This window comes from Bombyx mandarina, chromosome 01 (genome assembly GCF_030267445.1).
Source record: "Bombyx mandarina strain Sakado chromosome 01, ASM3026744v2".
NCBI classification, from domain to species: Eukaryota; Metazoa; Arthropoda; class Insecta; order Lepidoptera; family Bombycidae; genus Bombyx; species Bombyx mandarina.
The window spans coordinates 2,031,963-2,051,252 of record NC_143208.1 but is presented as its reverse complement, the minus strand read 5'-3'; the positions used below and the strand labels follow the sequence as shown (position 1 = coordinate 2,051,252).

At 38.1% G+C, this 19,290-nt stretch overlaps 2 protein-coding genes and 1 long non-coding RNA gene across 8 annotated transcripts in view; 2 read left to right on the top strand and 1 right to left on the bottom strand.

Annotated features, from left to right (window-relative positions):
• LOC114246477 (glucose transporter type 1) overlaps positions 1-19,290 on the top strand; it is a 168,983-nt gene that overhangs the window by 84,951 nt on the left and 64,742 nt on the right. The window lies entirely within an intron of this gene.
• Positions 1-19,290, bottom strand: part of LOC114246617 (uncharacterized) — a 114,874-nt gene that overhangs the window by 90,594 nt on the left and 4,990 nt on the right. The window lies entirely within an intron of this gene.
• LOC149503447 (uncharacterized) lies at positions 9,150-9,806 on the top strand. Its single transcript, XR_016324793.1, has 2 exons — positions 9,150-9,315; positions 9,701-9,806. It is a non-coding gene; the product is annotated as an uncharacterized LOC149503447 (long non-coding RNA).

Sequence of the window (19,290 nt, the reverse complement as noted above, 5' to 3'; positions counted from 1 at the left end):
AAAATAGGGGTTGATCGTATAAGAGTGAAAATTGACAGTAATATGATTTTTTTTAATTTTAAGTAATGACAAAACAAAATAAAAAACTTGACAAAAAAATTAAAGTTTATAATTAACAAATAAAAAAGGGGTTGATCATAGAGGGATGAAAAATTGAGAGTAACATCAGATTTTTTATTTTAATTCATGACAAAATAAAAATAAAAATGAAAATCTTGCCAAAAAAATTAAAGTTAACAAATAAAAAATAGGGGTTGATCGTAGAGGGGTGAAAATTTCAGAGTAATATTAATTTTATTATTCTACGTCATGACAAAATAAAAACAAAATTCTCGCAAAAATTTTTAAAGTTTAGCAAATAAAAAATAAGGGTTGATCGTAGAAGGGTGAAAATTGAGGATTGTATGTATTTTTGTATGTTGTATCATAAAAAAATAGAAATTAAAAAAAAATTAAATAAATAAATTTAGGGGTGGACTACCCCTAACATTTAGGGGGATGAAAAATAGATGTTGGCCGATTCTCATAGATACCGGATAAGCACAAAAAATTTCATCAAAATCGGTTAAGCCGTTTCGGAGGAGTATGGCAACGAAAACTGTGACACGAGAATTTTATATATTAGATTTGAAACTAAATTTTGAAACCGCCAATTCAATTTTGTCGATTGTTTGTTTTGTGTTAATTCGAAAATACTGTACAGATCGAAATGTTGCCATGAAATAATAATACGGAGCATCGGAAATACATTTTCGATGCAAATTAATTTATGAAAAGCCAAACCGCAGGTCAGTAATGTTCTCATTTATGAACTCGGTGATTACTATGCGGTAATTAGTCAACGCGATTGTTATAGTATATAATACCACGAAAGCGCAATTTATATATATATATATATATATATATATATATATAATAGAAAACGAAAAAAATAAATATATTTAGTCCCTTGTAAAAAAAATTTTTTTTATTTTATTGCTTAGATGGGCGGACGAGGTTTCAACCCACCTGGTGTTAAGTAGTTACTGGGGCCCATAGACGTTTATGACGTAAATGCGCCACCCACCATTGGGATATAAGTTCTAAGGTCTCAGTATAGTTACAACGGCTGCACCACCCTTCAAACCGAAACGCATTACTGCTTCACGGCAGAAATAGGCAGGTGGTGCGGACTCACTCATGAAAAAAATTAGTGGTAGACCGATTTTCTCAGACTCGTAAACGGGAAAGTTGTGTGATATCAGTTGATTCGACTGTGTATAGAGTTTCGTTCGCCGATACCCAAACAACGTACGACTGGAAACTGTTCAATGCAATAGGCTAGGTTAAATACGGAACATACAAGTCGCTTCTTACGTAAAATAATTATTGTACATTTTTATGGCCGTTTAGAAGCAGAGGAGCATACAGCTTAAGTTACGGTGAGTGGCAATGCCTCGGTCATCGTTCTCGTCGAACCCGTCGCTTGCGAACGAAGGGCTCGACGAGTAAATTAACCCTCAGACACAGTCCACTGAGTTTCTCGCCGGATCTTCTCAGTGGGTCGGGTTTCCGATCCGGTGGTAGATTCTGCGAAGCACGACTCTTGCTAGGATTCGTGTTAGCAACGTCGTCAGGTTTGAGCCCCGTGAGCTCACCTACTAGTTAAGGTTACACCGAAATAGCCTCTCAAGGCTCTCAGCATAGGTAGGAAAAAAAAGAGCAATGCCAAGAGCACAGCCAAGTACAAGATTTACATAACCATATTAGCAATATCCCGCAAAACGTTCAATCATTACCTATAAATAGGTTTATGAAAACAACTAAGGAACGTGCAGTGAAGCATGCTAAAATGATAATTCAGCACATGAGGAATCTGATTATCGAACACGCAACGTTGCATCGACATAATCAAAGGTGTTATTTACGTTCTGAGATCGCGGGCCAACTGCTTAGCATAGTTGAACGCAAACTATGTGTGAAGACATCGTCAATGATGTTGACGAAATAACCGATAGTCACTGGACCAATATTAAATAACTACAAACTAAAAACTACTACATAACTACATAAAAAAAAACAATAAGCGCAGGTTTTAAATAAATAAAAATCTTTAGAAAAAGTACATTTATGATATCGATATAAAAAAACCTAAATTGTTTATGTTGAATCTTTAGCATTTTTGAGTTCATAATGATTTCCACAACGATCACTGATATGTTATGTGTTTTTTTTTTGTTAATTTTAAGATTTATTCATTTATTACACTAACAAGTACATCAAACATAGCATTCTGCATTTCAATCGCCTAACTTCTGTTTATTCTCAGATACAAGAAATCTAAATGAACACCGACTTGTTTAAAATGCTAAGGCAAAAAAAAGGTAAGCGTGACATTAAATCTTAAAATTAGTTTTAATTACGTAAGCGACTCGAGATAACCGAAACACAAAAATGGCGGACAATTTAAAAAAATAATACGATCAGTTTAAAAAGCAAACATTTACAGAAGTAATAACAAAGTTAAATGACCATTCGTGTTGTACGCAGCGAGGTGGAACTACGCTAATGACCCGGTGTGCTCGGGACCAACTTCTAGAATATTCTCTGCGGGAGGAAATTGAACGCATTCATCCCGACAGCGCTGTCTGCCGCAAGCTACTTTAGTTTGGGCTAGTTTCTTATTTATGCCAATGCTGAATCTATTTTAAAGCGGGGGTTTCAGGGCTAGTTGCACTTCGGGAGTTGGATGGATTGATATTGCAAGCTTAGATTAATCGTTGCCGATTTTATCAAGATATTTTTTTTATCATCGAAGTATTCAGTCTACAGGATAATGAGCGCTCACCATCGCTAATGGGACGACAGAAGTGAAAGGAGCATAGCCAAGCCCTAAATCATGGGGCCCGTACCGTTGCGGACTCTTTTCCTTTCTCTTTTGAGGAGGAACATTTCAGGCCGAAGGATACAGCGTGAGGAAAAGATGCGAATGAATGAAATCGATCTTAATAAGATACTAATTAAAACGATTAAATAAAAAATGAAAGCGACGTAGCATGAATAGTATTGGACAGTAATAGAAATATGTATAAATACATATATTTGTATTTATTAATTGGTTCAACATCAAATCCATTGGTTTCGCGAGGGCTTAAAGGGAGAAACTAAACGTCACACAAAACAACGTAACAACAAACAAAATTGAACTTAAACATCCATTACACTGTGTACATAATCCGATGCTAAGGCAAGGTATACCGACTGAGCTGAAGAACAGATGTTTACAAAGTGCAATCAACCACTTGTTCGATCAAGTTTGCTGTGGACAAGCAATCCAACGGCTTCAAGCAAGCGTCACAAGTAAGTCGTCCCTGAAACTCAAACAGATCGCTTCACCATCCACTCCATACTACATTCGTTCCCGATGGAATTAATATACACTCATACTTTTCTTATTTTTTTTTTTTATTTATTTAATTTACTTCAGATTTTACATCCATATTACACGTCTTAATTACATTGCATTAACATTTCATTTAGCTAAAATTAAATAAAAATAATAACTAATCTCGGACTAAAACAAAAACAATAATAATAATAATAACAAAAAATCAAATAATAATAATAATAATAAAACAAAAACTCTAAATTAATAATAATAAAACAAAAACTCTAAATTAACATGAAAACTACCTTAACCTAAAGGCTGGTTTGGATCCAGAGTGCTCAAAATGCACACGTGTCCAGTGTTGCATTATTGGGCAGTCCAGATCCATCCGTGAGGCGAACAGCCGTAGGTAGCGGTTGCGACTGACCCGCACACGGCGAATTAGGGAAGCAATTCGCTTACGAATGATTGCTGCGAAGCTATCTATTCGCGCATCCGCAAACATCCCCGACGCACCGCAGTGACGCGGCAGCCACATCAGCGCTCTGAAAGCGTTATTATACTGGACACGCAGGGTGCTGTAAGATTTCTTGGTATACTTAACCCATAGGCTGCACGTGTAGAAAGACTGGCAGTATGCTCTAAAAAGAGTAGCTTTCACCTCTGCAGTACACCGCGCGAATCTACGGGCCAGCATATTACCCCTGATTGACAACGCCCTGCGCTCCCTGTCCATGTCTATATCGTCTGCAAGCGTCTCAGTGACCCAGTGACCCAGATACTTGAATTGTGATACTTGTTTAAGGACACTGCCGTTGAGTATGACTGATGGGACAGTTTCGTAGGTTTTTCTGCCTGATTTAAATACCATCAGTTCGCTTTTAACGGCATTATATCTGAGCCCATGTTCCTCCGCATAACACTCGCATATCCTAATCAGCTTTCTGAGAGCCCTGATCGATGGGCTCAGCAACACCATGTCGTCTGCATAACTGATATTATTAACACACACACCATCAATGGAACATCCGACATTGGAATTGCTGAGCCCACGAATCAGGCGGTCAATGTATAGGTTAAAAAGGCTTGGCGATGACAAGCCACCCTGTCTTACCCCACAATCCAGCCTATACATATCCGACTGCGACCCCGACCACTTCACAAAGTTGCTCTGATTACCATACCAGTATCTCAAGAGAGAAACAAACTCATGAGGCAAGTCTGTATCATTCGACAACTTATGCCACAACCTGTCATACGCCACAAGATCAAACGCTTTGGATAAGTCTAAAAAACAGGCGTATACAGGAGTGCCTCTGTCTGTGTAGTACTGGACGGTATGCTTGAGATTCAGTATAGCCGTTTCAGTCGAGAGTCCAGGTCGAAAGCCGAACTGGGCATCATGCAGCTTTACGTGTCTTCGTAACTGAATATCAATTATACCATCCAGTACTTTAGCGATGACTGTTGCGAGTGATATAGGTCTGTAGTTACCTAAACTGGATACATCCCCGGTTTTATTCTTAACTATCGGAACAACTACGGTCTTCATCATCGCTTTAGGCAAATATGAATGGCCTACACAGAAAGTGAACAACATGGCAAGCACTCTGGGCAAGTGAACACCTGCGTATTGTAGATGCTCAATACTCAATGAGTCATGACCAGGCGATTTTCCTCGCTTCATGTCACTCACCACCCGTGCAACCTGTTTCGCCGTGATTCGCGTAATTGGTTCCCCAAGCCGAATATCACTCGCACCAGCATTCGCTGTTACCAATGGAGACTTCACTCTAAAATGTTCCCTAAATGCATTGGCAATCTGACCGGAGTCGCTTATACCCTCAACGCTCCCTGGGAGACTCGGCTTCGGATTCAACTTATTTGTTTCCTTCCAAAATTTCGAAAAATCTTTTGCTGAATGTTGTGTAGCAAGTATATCCATTTTAATTTGAGTCTGGTTCTTTTTGCACCACTTTACTTTGTCTTTAAAAGTTCTCCGTGCTTCCCGCATTTGCTGATACGCGTGACCAGATTTCGGTTTTCCAAGAGCGATCCAATTATGAAATCGAAGCCGAGCCTCCCTATGTGCATCTTTACAATGTTTGTTCCAACCCATAACATACATATTTCTCTTACGTCTGCGCTTCAAATTATAACTTGTGGAACATTCCGCAGCAGCACTACGAAGTGTGCTTACTATTTTATCGTACATTTTATCGATAATCAGTCTATGTTCTAAGTTATTACAAGCTATATCTCCACACTTTTGCATATCATTTGGAAAATCTATATCTCGCAAATTAGCCGAACAAACTTCCCAATATTGATTAATCTGGGCCCTATCTCTGTCACCCCAAGTAGCACTATCAGGCACATAGCCTTGTTGTGCAAACTTGGGCACTAAAACTTGAAGATCACAGACCAATTCGACCGCGAAATGATCAGACCACGATACTTCGTATCTTATATTTACGCTGCTAACGCTTTTTGTAGCGACCTCAGTCGTGATTATGTGGTCTAACCATGACGTAGTTCCCCACGCGTCACTCAAATAAGTGTATGAATTTGAAAGTACACCCAAACGTTCCACGTCAACGCATGTCCATTTTTGTTCAACACAAAAGTCAAGAAGTTCCGTACCAAACAGTGAACCCGGGTGTGCGTTAAAATCACCCAGTATATACGCAGAATCTACACTACAAGTTTCTATAACAGCATTTATCTCTGCAAGGCAGTCTATGAACTCGTCTAGATTATTCGCGCTGTCCGTCGGCATATAAACAGAAAAAACAAGAAACTCACGTTCATCAAGAGCCACTTTAACTGCCGCAATACGTGAGTTTACACAGTCAATCACCGATACCGCGTGAAAAATATTTCTACGCCATAAAATTCCAAGTCCACCGTGGCTTCGACCCTTCAGTGGTCCGGCTGTAACGTCCACTGAAGATTTTCCGATGTATGCGAAATCCTGATGAATATTTCCAAGATACGGGACTTCATCCGGAAGCAACCATGTCTCTTGCAGTGCTAAGAAGTCCGCCGTTTGACACAGTGTTCTCACGTAGTCAACGGCGCTTATTAGTGAGTGACAGTTAAAACTAACAAATTTAATTTTATTTATTTTTCTGTGTGTGTTCAGATTCATAATTGTGTTTAAAGTTAACAAATTTTCTCACAGCCACTCCTTCTGGCCATAAGGCGTTGTCTAGAAACAGCGTTAATTTCGCATTAGGTACAAGCATTTTATATGCGCTGTACTGCCTCGGTACTTTAGATTTTATTTTGTGTAAGATGACACGAACTTGCGTTTTGTTATAAATATAATCTACAATGTCATTTTCTGATGTAGTCTTGTCAACATTATTGACAAACAAAGGCACGCGAATATCTGCCGCTTTAAATTTCTGATCTGCACTATTACGCGCCTTGCCCTCCACAGTACTAAATCGGTTTCTATATCTCTTTCGCTGTGCCAAAATCCACTGTTCGTTCGGTTCCTCAGCCTTCCATTCTCCTTCTGCAGTTACAGCCTTCGCCAACAACTTATTTGTCGAACCGACGCCATTCGGCTCTGGCGTAGATGTCGCCTTATGCGAGTATTGCATGCACGAGCCGCGTTCTGCAGCGGGGTCCACCGTCTGCGCAGGCGCAAACGTATTCCCGTTCAAAGCCGCAGTACTGAAGTTTCCGACGACGAACTCCACGCGCCGATCGCCAGTATCGAGGCCAGTGGCGGCGGCCGTGGCGGTGGCGGAGGAGCGCTCATGCTCATGATTTGCAATGCTTACCTCCGCGTGTGAACAATAAGGTGGCTCGATCGGGCTACTGTCTAAGTAATAACTATTCGTTAGTATACCCCCGCCTCTCTTTGTATTAATGTGACCCTCGGTGTTATGTATATCGAAGTTATTATTCACTAAATATGCACTTTTCAGATTATAAAGTTCATTTTTTATTTCATTTAACTTATCCTCCGTTACATATGATTCCTTAATTGTTTGTATCTCCTTTTGGATGACGAGTATGTCTTTTAAAAGCTTAGTCGCGTCGAGATGATCAAAATGTACAGGCGGTAACTTTTGCAAATCTCTAGCCACAAAAGTTGGAGTTAATTCCGGGTCAGTTTCTTTAAAAAGACTGATAACATCAAAAAGATCGCGATGCATTCGGCCTTCTCTTCTACGTGTTCTCTTTCGTTTTGAAGTCGTCACAGATTCAAACAAAAGGCTTTTAGCATTTTCAATTTCTTCCACGGAGAAAGACGTTGAACATATACGCACCAAACTGTCTTCAGTCATCACATCTATTTTATTTTGTATGAAAGCAAGCACTTCACAAATCACGATGTTGCAATTACTACATTTTAAAATGCGGGTCGTCATCTTTGTGCGATGAGTCACTAGACAACAACAACAACGATGCGTACACTCGCTGTCGCTAACGAGACCGGACTGTATCGTATATTTATTTATTGTATACCAACATAATATACATATTATATCAACACAACATGATATAATTAACAAACGCTATAGACTCAGAGATGTTTAATGAAAATGCAAATTGAATAAACACTAACATAATTATAGGTACCGACTATATTTAATGGTGAAACATGCTTTATTAAGAACTATTAAAAAATAATATTGCAAATCTATATTATGTGTACGAAATGATTAACACGTTCACTGCGGAACAGGCCCAAATCAGCCTGCCGCGGAATTTCACCTGGTGCGGACGAAGAAAACTATGTCCCTCTCGCTGGTGCGGAACGATTATCTCAGGTGTTTGTAAAGATACGACAAAGACAAATATATATTTGAGATTGTGGTCAAAAGTATAGGTGTTCCCTATAAAAACATCACGGCAGGCCTTTATCGGCCTATCACGCACTGACGGTAAAAAATATCAACTCGGTGCGGGAGGAGGCCTATTGTGGCCCGCCGTCCCAACAGGCTGTTGGCGGCCCGATACCGCACAGAGCGCCCGCCTCGCCAGTTAGTGTTGGGCAAGCTATCGGAACTGACGTACGTCACGTTTTTTTTATTCCTTAAAATTAAAGGCACGATGTCAGGCAACAAAAGAAAGATAAATATTTTGGAAAATAAATTAATTTGCGGTGCAGATAGTGATAGTGACAGCAGTCAGGAGATATTTTCCTTCAAGAAAAAAAAACCAAGCACAAGTGGTGAGTTTTGTTTGCTATTTAAACATACTATTACAGTATAATATATTATTACAATTATATTAGAAAATGTACGGTCGATTATTTATAAATTAAGTTTTTAAAGAATACTTTCACGTTATCACTAGATATCGCGTATTTGCATGCATAATCACCTCAAGTTATTTTTGTTATTTTTAGCCAATAAAATGGCTTTTAAGAATATTGAAAAGCCAAAAATAATGAACCATTTTTATTTAACCTTAATAACTAAGTTCTTAAACTAATACAAGTAAACCTAACCATACCTACACGTAGGTATACCTAACCCGGCACGCATCACGCTTTACGAAATTAATAAAATAGATTGTTTGGGGCCGACTCAAAATTGTTTAGGTATACTTACAGAATAAAAACTTCTTTTTTGTGACTTTAATCTACTCAAAGTATACCTACCCTATTCAATAAAAAACAATTATCAAAATAGAAGCGGAGGAATTCAGTGGGTTGCCGTGCGCTGGCATCGAATCATGTGTAAGTTTAGGTACTCTCGCTGAGTAAATCAGAATAAATATGGCAGTAAATTACAATAAACTTTTTTTTTGTCAACCGAGCATATTTACAGTAGCCCCACTGGAAGAAAATTTCATATTCTCAAACCAGTCTCGTCTTTAAATGAAACTAATACCGTTAGGTCTTGGTAGGTAGCTTTGGTTTGACTCCGTTTATTTTTCTGCGAGCAATGTATGGCGTTTATTGCACTACTCCTTGTATTAAGGTATGTTATGACACTCTGTTTACTTACTCAATAACACATGAGTTGTTGTTTCGGGTCAGAAGGCTGCATTTAACATGAAAATAACGCTTCAAGTCTACTATATAAGGCCCTGTATTATATGTACATATTTTGTTTTCACAAGCTTAACAAATAGAGTGGTCTGAAAATTGCAGAAAACAAAGTTGTATCACCTTATCTTGTAGCATGTTGTGTTTAATTTTACCCATCAAAGTGTGCACTTTGACAACGCATGGTGATGAGATTTGACTATTTCAAGACCTATGTTAACTTTTTCATTTTATTTGAGAATCTATTTAATACACAGGGAGCCCTGTAGTCAAATTCATAAGGTAAATGAATCACAGAATTTAAAAAATCATTTCAGGAAATCAAGTAACACCTACGGCCGATCATATCCTTGAGATGAGCGGTAAACGGCGAAATTGTGTAGGGTGCTATGAAAAACTGCGGGAAACCATGAAGAGTTCCGAGGTGAAAAGGAAAGTAAAAAAAATTAAAACATACTGCAGAATGTGCAAGCAAATTCTTTGTGCGAAATGTTTTAAAGACAGCCATCAATAAATAATTAAATAAACAATTTTTATTTCTTTACTTTAATTCTGTTTTATTTTCGATATCCCCTTATTTTTGTCTTTCCCATCACTACTAAAAATACTTTCTAGTGCGGTTCTGGTCGATATCGACCCGCCACTTTCTCTGGTTTATTTCTCATTTTCTGTTCGGCAGATCCCGGGGCGAATCAAATCTAAAGGAGTTGGGTTCAAGATTTTTCCAACAGTTCAAAAACTGTTCACCTACATTATGTTTTCGCAAAGTTATAGCAATTTAATCTAACCTTGTGCTGACGTGTCGAAAAAGACCTACCACGCACTGGCGGAAAAATCATTGGGGGCACAATTTGGCCCGCCGCCGCACCAGACAAAGGTTTAAGATTTTACTTGCCGCAGCGAACGTGTTAAAGTTGCAAAGAGCTGCAAACAGTGCCAAACAAAAAGTTATAAAGAGTTTTGCTGTTCATTTTTAGGGTAACACCTAGGACTCCTATGAGCTTGAACTTAGAGCTCTGAATCCCTTGATGGCACTAATGGCGCAGCCAAGTTCAGAAGTGAAGTTAAGGGATGTCACGGGAACAATAGGTTGATCGTGCGTCTTCGATCCCATATTATATTTATTTTAGGTTGTTTGTTATAAGATTGATGGGCATTTAGTACCTACCTATTCTAGTAGCCTCGGGGGGTTATTCTAGATTCACCGAACTAGTAAGTGAGCTCACAGGGCTCAAGCCGGGAGTGTTGCTAACACTGACTCTAGCAAGAGCAGTGCTTTGAGAATCTACCACTCGGAGACTGCCGCGGTAAAGCTATTGCATAGCATTTTTTATCAACTTATGCAATTATAATTAGACAAAAATAATTTAATAGTAAAACAATACAAAAAAAAGACCACGCTATATTTATAGACATTAACAAAAGCAAATCATTAACTGTCCCCTTCACGCTCATAAGCTAGACCGCGCGAGAGAGAAATGGGCAGACTTTTCATGATGCGCACGCAGTACGTCGTCACGCCGCGCGCTTATTCACAAACACAACAAGCCCAACGTGTGAATGTGTTAAACGCGAGCTACGTGGTAGGCGGAGTGTTGGGTGTTAGGTTTTATTTTCGTTATGGAATTTCTTGATTCGGTCGCCGCGCTCAAAGCCCCCGATAAAGGCTGTGCAATAGCTTAAAAGAAAAAAAAACTCACCAACCGCGCGATGTACGGTGGGTGATCTTAAACAATATACATATTATTATTATTATTTTTTAATTATGTAACTATATTCTATCCTATAACATAACGGACTGATTATTAAAAATCAATAGACATAATAATAGAATAGTAGACCAGACGATGAGTCGTGTTTCTGACAGTTCATTTAAACTTTACGAAACGTTTAACTTCGAATAAATAGATAGATATACTCGTATAATATATCATATTATTCTGTGCTGATGTAAGATGTGAGCTTACTTTACTTTAATTATGTGTTTATTCTTCATCAGAACAATAATAACCACGTAAGTTATCAGTATGTAATCATGGCGAGGCTTGTTAGATTTTAGATATTACAAATTAGTTCAGGAGATATGCCAATTATAGTGACAAGTCTTGGTCAAATTTTTTTTTTATTGCTCTTGTAGTAAGACGAGCATTCGGCCCACCTGATGGTGAGTGGTTACCGTCACCCATGGACTTCAACAATGCCAGGGGCAGAGCCAAGCCATTGCCTACCCAATCACACTAATAAATAACTACTACTAATAATAAATCTAATAACACTAAATCATACTGATACTAATACGAAATCACACAAAGCCAGAGACACTAAACACGAATATGGTCAGATGGTATAATTGAATTAAAAAAGATTATGCAGAGGCCAAAGCCTATTTCTATTTCTTGCTTACAACCTTCGATAAAGAAGTTCAATATTCAATGCAATGTACCAATCAGAGTCCAATTACGCGATTGGACCTATTCATCTGTTCAAGTATTATGCACTATGTACAGCAGAATCGATTTATATACTAAGATAACGACTAACATCTATAGTGCACGGTTATCTCGGCAACGCAAGCTCTCCGATCAATAGCCGACAAAGAGAATTAAACTATTATCTTAGAGCCGTCTCCATTAAGCATACATACCTACGACATTACATTAATTACCGTTATTGTAATTGAGATTAGTCTAATTATACTGAATACATCATTTGATATGCATCGTAATACATTGTGTAATTTTCATATTGACGAAAATTTTTATTCGGTATGTTAGGCGGTAAACGTTGACATTAATCGGGACTCTGTATTCCTACGAATTTTAACTAGACAAATTCTAGAAACAATGGGAACACGCTAATAGTATAATACTGTAGTCAGCCTAGCATTAGCATTCGTCTAAGCTCGGGATAATTAATTATCTGTATTCTAATAAAAATTGTGTAGGATTAATTGGACGCAAAACTATCTCAATTTAACTTTAAGACAGTTAAAACAAACCTATACAATCGGGATTAAGAGTTCCGATAACAATAGACAAATACATTTATCGCTATAGCGATCGGTTCTAAACAACAAAGGTCAAAAGTAAAGAAAAAGTAATGTTTTAGATAAATAGCTTTCTGAGAATTAATGAAAGGAAAATTACAGTGAACACTGGTCTTATACAGGGAATAATCGTAATCTTATTATGTAAAATTGTTTTATTTTTCCAGAAGAGCGATTTGTCTCACAATATAGACAAAAAGAACAAAATAAGTCGTAATTTTTTTTAATGGAACTAAATACCTAAATGAGAATTTCTTACGGTAATTATCATGTTTATTACGGAGGTAAAGTACAAAGTCATTTCATAAGCTAAAACGACATTCAATTATATTGACTAGAGGTCCCGCAGTAGTCGAAATTCGACTATAATTAATTGTAATTGTAAGTTTGTACACTATTATGATTGTATTTTATACTTCTATAATCACAAATTTCGCCAAGATTACACTATAAAAAATATTAACAAAGACAAACAATATTTAATATATTCTCAATTTGACAACAGACGTCAAGAACAAAAGTTTGACAGTAAATAGTATGCATGCGTGTGTGCGTCAAATACATGGTATGTAGTGTGTGTAATGTTTTCTTTATTGATTTAATGTATCTTCTAAGCATTATTTTAAAAAAAATATTAGGATTGTGCACTTCTTCTCTATATTCTCTATAAGTGTGGAAAATTTCATACTCCTCTGTCCGCGTAATTTTCGTAAAAAGGGATACAAAGTTTTTGCTTTACGTATTAATATTCAATTATATTGATAAGGAAGTATTTAATCAGTCGTATTATTTCGTTTTACAGTAAAAGGTTTTTAAAATTTATTTATACGTAGAATTAATAAATTAAAAAAAAAACCTGACTCAATGGCGTGCAATTCGAGAAGCCTATGTCCCACAGTGGGCTGCTATGGGCTGATGACGTGATGAGCGAATGTCCTCACAGGCGATTTCGAGTCCAGTGCTTATTGGAACCCATAGACATGGCAAAGTGGATGCCAAAGTCAGATTCTCAATTTGACTGTGTGTATATGTAACTATATTGAGACCTTAGAACCTATACCTCAGGGTGGTTGGCGCATTTGCGTTGTAGATGTTTATGGGCTCCTGCAGCTGAGAGCCTTGAGAGGCTATTTCAGCATAACCTTAACTAGTAGGTGAGCTCACGGGGCTCAAACCTGACGACGTTGCTAACACGAACCCTAGCAAGAGTCATGCTTCGCAGAATCTACCACCGGATCGGAAACGCGACCCACTGAGAAGATCCGGTGAGAAACTCAGTGGGCTGTGTCTGACGAGATGGTGGTACGTACCCGCGCGGGCTTGTCATGGGCTATTAAACGCCATTTAGTAATCGGTATAAATAAAAAACAATAATAAGGACTTAATTTCCCGTTTCCCTTAAATAACATGGTAAATCTAAACGTTGGTTCTCATTTATTAGTAGTTATACGTATATTATATATTTCTTTAAATCTAAATTAGTATGTTTTTTGGGATACGGGCCCCTCCACGAGTGATCGCAATACGTTGGAATAATACTTAGAGAACGCTGCCCCTGCCCATTCTACGTTTCCTACCTTAATCATCACCATCATCAGCCTATAGCAGTCCACTGCTGGACATAGGCCTCTCCAATTGTTCCAATTCTGCCTTACTTCCTTTGCTATTAATACTTGATGACAACAAGTATTGTGAACGGAAACTGATTGGTGACACCGACATTACATGTCTGCGGTGGTTTTATTTTTTTATTGCTTAGATGGGTGGACGAGCTACAGCCGACCTGGTGTTAAGTGGTTACTGGAGCCCATAGACATCTACAACGTAAATGCGCCACCCACCTTGAGATATAAGTTCTAAGGTCTCAGTATAGTTACAACGGCTGCCCCACCCTTCGAGCCGAAATGCATTACTGCTTCACGGCCGAAATAGGCAGGGTGGTGATACCTACCCGTGTGGACTCACAAGAGGTCCTACCGCCAGCACATACCACGTGGTCGCCCTTCGATGCCGTCAGCTGCGCCATTTTGTTACAAAGCACCTTACATTCATCTTCAACACAATAACCCACTGAACTTGACCTAGATTCGATTCCGGGCGGTACTTGCATGATGCATACTTTATACATTTTTATGTCTATATGATAACACCACTTTCAGGCTCAAGACGATTCCGAGGATGGAACTCTGTCGCTGTAATGTACAAGCTACTACATAAATTGTGTTCTAAAGTCAAAACAGGAAGGTGCATAATGTTTTATTTAAAAAAATCGAGTGCTTGAAATTCGTAAAGAAATTCTCTGCGCGTTGTGAATATGCGTTTTACGATGCTTAAACAAAGAGCTCGCATTGCAGAGAGCACAGTAATTAGCGGACGGTAACTCCGACAGAGCTTTAAAGGTTGCCGTTTGATACTATAATTGGAATTAGAAGGTGTCAAATGACAAAGTCAAAGGCCCGCTGCTCATTGAAATTCGTACGTAGAGCTCCAAGCCCAGGTTGATTTTGTATAATTAGTAAATTTAAATACGTTTTAATTAGTGTAATTATGTGTAAATCTACATATATATGTATTGGGACGTGAATCGAAACACAGTAGAACGTGTATTTAAGACTTTTATTGAGTTTAATAACATATAATTAAAGAAAACAGATTTCTACGTATATAGCACAGGAGTGATACGAGCCGGTGACGGCGTGCGACTAACTTAAGCAGTAATCGTCAATTTCAACCAAACAAAACTATACCAGCACGGCTCATGATCTTCGCCTATCTTAACAATATGTTTTAACAGATATTGTTTTTAATTTAATATAGTAGTATTCGAAAAAAGCCTTAACTTAAATTTATTTGCTGAGGTGGGACGTAAGTTTTATTGAATAATGAAATTATTGAGTAATGCGTCTGCGAAAGACATAATACATTTTGTATGTATGTATTTTTATTTCTAATCCGATCATATAAACAACAATTAAAAGAGTTCAACCCTAGAATGATCTGACATAAAACTACATAAGTAAAACGGTATTACCCGAAAAAACCACGAACACAAAACCAACATAAAAAGAGCAAAGAGCACACGCCAACTCGACTAAGCCAATAAAGCGAGACCTACACAATGCACACACGCCCAGACCCGACGCCGATAGGATAACATTTTCAACTTGAATTCGAAAAGCAAATGGCCACCGAGAACTTGAAGTTGATATTGGATATGCTCAGAATTTGTTTTGGCAAACGAATTCATCCGTTCCGTAAGTACTTATTCTGCAATTAGTGTAAATTATAATGAATTTTTAATTAGGAAAGGCATATCACGCATATCCTCAGATGTATTTGGTCACTTTCTTAGGTTAAGTTAAGTTATGAAAGGCCTGGTAGGGCCGCCGTACCGCGGAGACCGACGTCGTTGGTCGTCGACTATCGCCTCGACGACCCGTCGGTCGGGCGTCCTCGGGGTGGCGCCGCGTGTCTGGTTGTAGTGTTGACCGCGGGAACCCCCCTACTCTGAACGGGTTCTGACCCCGGACGGAGATCGGACGTCGGGTGTAAGAGTGCAGGGTGCCCGCGATCTGCTCTCAACACCTGCAGATCGTTGAGTCTCACATACCCCGCGCGCCCCCTAGGCGCGGTGACCTCGTAGGAGGTACGGCCCCCGGCCCGAAAAAAAAAAAAAAAAAAAAAAAATTAAAGGAATGTGACTCTAAAAGCCGAATAAAGTAATTAGAACTCAAAGCCATTAACAATTATTGCCTTTAACTTTACTGATTAGATAGCAAGATTCCACTTATAGCATATTTTATTTTATAATCATTAATAGGGACGTACTGAATACTTGCTCTGTACAGAAAATAACAAGTTGTTGATACCGTCATTTTGTTATTAAATATTCATTTTACGTCATTGTACAGCGATATAAATATGTGTGTTATTTTTTAATGCACAAGCTTGTAAACAAGAAATGCTCACCAAATCATCAAGTCGGATATTAAATGATCGAACGAAGGATATTAGAAAGAACAAAGTATCGAAATCTGACTTCTTGTCCTTCTCTGTTGCAGTTTTCGTAATAAGATGGTTTACATTGAAGAGAGGTTTATGTGAGCAGCGGATGAGTTGAAAAACTAAACAAAATAAAGAAAACGTTGGACGAATTTTATAAGCAATGATTCAGAAAACAACAGGCATCTTACATGTCTTTCTTTAAACGAGGTTTAGGAAGAGCTCTCTGCTATAGACAACAGCATGGCTGTACCCACGCCATTGCTGTGGTAATTGTATCCGCTTATTATTAGGTGGTGCGTAAACTCGTCTTCCTTCGTTTCATCTCGACTCGGAGAACTTAGGAGACTATCATTCATAAACACAACAAAGAAACAATAAACCAGCAATAAATTCAACCAATTTAATTATTAATTAATCGTTGCACTCATTAGAAACATTAAAATGAAAAGCCAATAACGTTGCAAATATTGCGGCTAGCGATCCGCTGCACAATCAACACGCGGTGCAATATCCCACCCGAAACATTTCCACTTAATTAATTTTATTCAAAAGCTCCAAAACAATTCCGCATGCCCCTTATTCGGTCATCGACCTAACATAGATAATGAGATCGCGACGAATGAAAGATTTATTCTTCATTTTAAATAACTACGTGATCCATAATTAGTTTTGAGTAATCCTAGTCGAGACTTAGGTGCATACAAAAAAAAATGAAAACCCTTATACTAGAAAATGATTTAAAATCGTAGCAGGTCTACAAAGCGCTACGAACATCGTTACATTGCTACGAAATGAGTATTTTATTTTTCAGAGACGTGGTGAATTACATTTTTCTGATTTAAGAGCACTCCGTTTGTGCGACGGAAGATGCCTTTCACGGCACGACTTATATTTTCACAGTTCTTTACAAATGGAACAAGAATTCGAAAAGTTTTCTCCGGAAATGCACTTTGCCACGGCTGTTTTGTCTTAAATGCGATTGTTTTTATTACCGCCTCGTATAAAAGACAATACTTAGTTCAGTTTCTTATATTAACTTCAAATGCGTTTTTCTTTATCTCCGTCATTTTATTTTCAAGAAAACTAGATGGAGAAAAATTTAAATCGCTTTCAACTCGGACGAATTACATTAAAATAGCAATGTAAGCTCTTGAACGCTTTATAAATAGAACATTAATAATGTCACTAAAAATAGTACACGTTTTTTAAGTCATATTAATTTTAAAACACTTCTTTTAATAAGTATAAATTGCATTGAAATATAACACTATTTCCTAAATTCCTTTCAATACTTTAAATTAAAATTTACTATAAAGCTGTATCAAAAAGTACTCTAAAATGTCAATCATTGATTATTACTGTAGTAGTCCGATTCTCAGTACTGAAGTTAAGTTGAAATATGGGTTATATTTGTAGGTAATAATATCTCTGGTTCAAAAACATGATTTTAAAACATAATTTCAATAATAAATTTATTTGCTTTCAACGACAATAGGGAAATTTATTTATTATAGGGTTATATATACAAACTAGAACTTTTCAAGACAATATAGATTAGGATAGTGGAAAGGATTACCTATATTCGGTTCTACTTAAAATGCTGTGTCAGAGGGGAAAGCACATGACACACATTTATAACTAGCTTCGGCTGCGTGGACCGCACTGCACCATGTTGACGGAGCCCCATGCTCAGATGTGGGACGAAAGACAGCTTATGTTCTATCCCAGACGTAAACCTATTCTATGCTATGCTATTAAATTCTAGGCTGAATTTCGTCAATATTCGTTCAGTAATACCTAGTCAGGTCATAAATTCTGTCACATGTTTAATGTAAAATAATTGAAACAAGTTTATTCATTATGTAACCATTCATATACCGAAATGAACTTAACAAAACATAGATTCTTATGACACTAAGTTTATTCAAAATGACCTCCGTGATTTTGAATACAGGCCTTCAATCTGCGCGGCCAGTCGTTTATCGCAACACGAACGAGGTCCATGTCAATATTGGCGGCTGCCTTAATCAAGGATGTCTTGAGTGACTCCAAATTGGGATGAGGCTTTGAGCACGCCTTTTCCTCCAAGTGTTGCCATATCTTGTAATCTAACGGATTCAAATCTGGACTGGAGGAGGGCCAGTCTTCGTGCCGGATGAAGTCGATTTCACGCGCCGCCAGCCAGTCTTGTGTGCTCTTCGCTCTATGAGCTGGCGCCGAATCTTGTTGGAATACCCAGTGCCTGTTATTGAACATGGTATGAGAAACAGGTTCCACAAGGTTCGTCAGGACTGTATTTTGATACACAACTGCATTCATTTTTACACCTTTCTCACAAAAATGTACCTCTGTTAAGCCCCAATAAGAAACTCCCAACCATACCATGAGCGAGGATGGAAAATGACCTCGTTGGACACGCGGAATACGGTTGCTCGCTTCTTCACTACTGTGTGCGTACACCTTATCATTTTGTTTGTTGTAGCTCTCTTCTACGGTAAAAAATTTTTCATCCGAAAAAGGAATTTCCCGATATTTTTTTCCCGCGTACCGCTTCAACAAAGCGCGGCATCTCTTCAGTCTCAGGTCCATTAGACGAGCATTCAAACGATGTCCTGTTTTTCTTCGATATGCCTGAAGTCCTAAGTCTTCATTTAACACCCTTTTCACCGTGGTTCTGCTTAACCCCATCTGAAGGGCCAACAGTTTCTGCTTACGTTTGGGATTTCTTTGAATTCGCGCCTTCACAGCTTTTATCACTGCTGGAGTCCTAACAGACCGAGGGCGACCACTTCTTGACCTGTCATCTACACTAGAGTCTTCATTGTATCGTTTGATGGTACGATAAACGAATCTTTT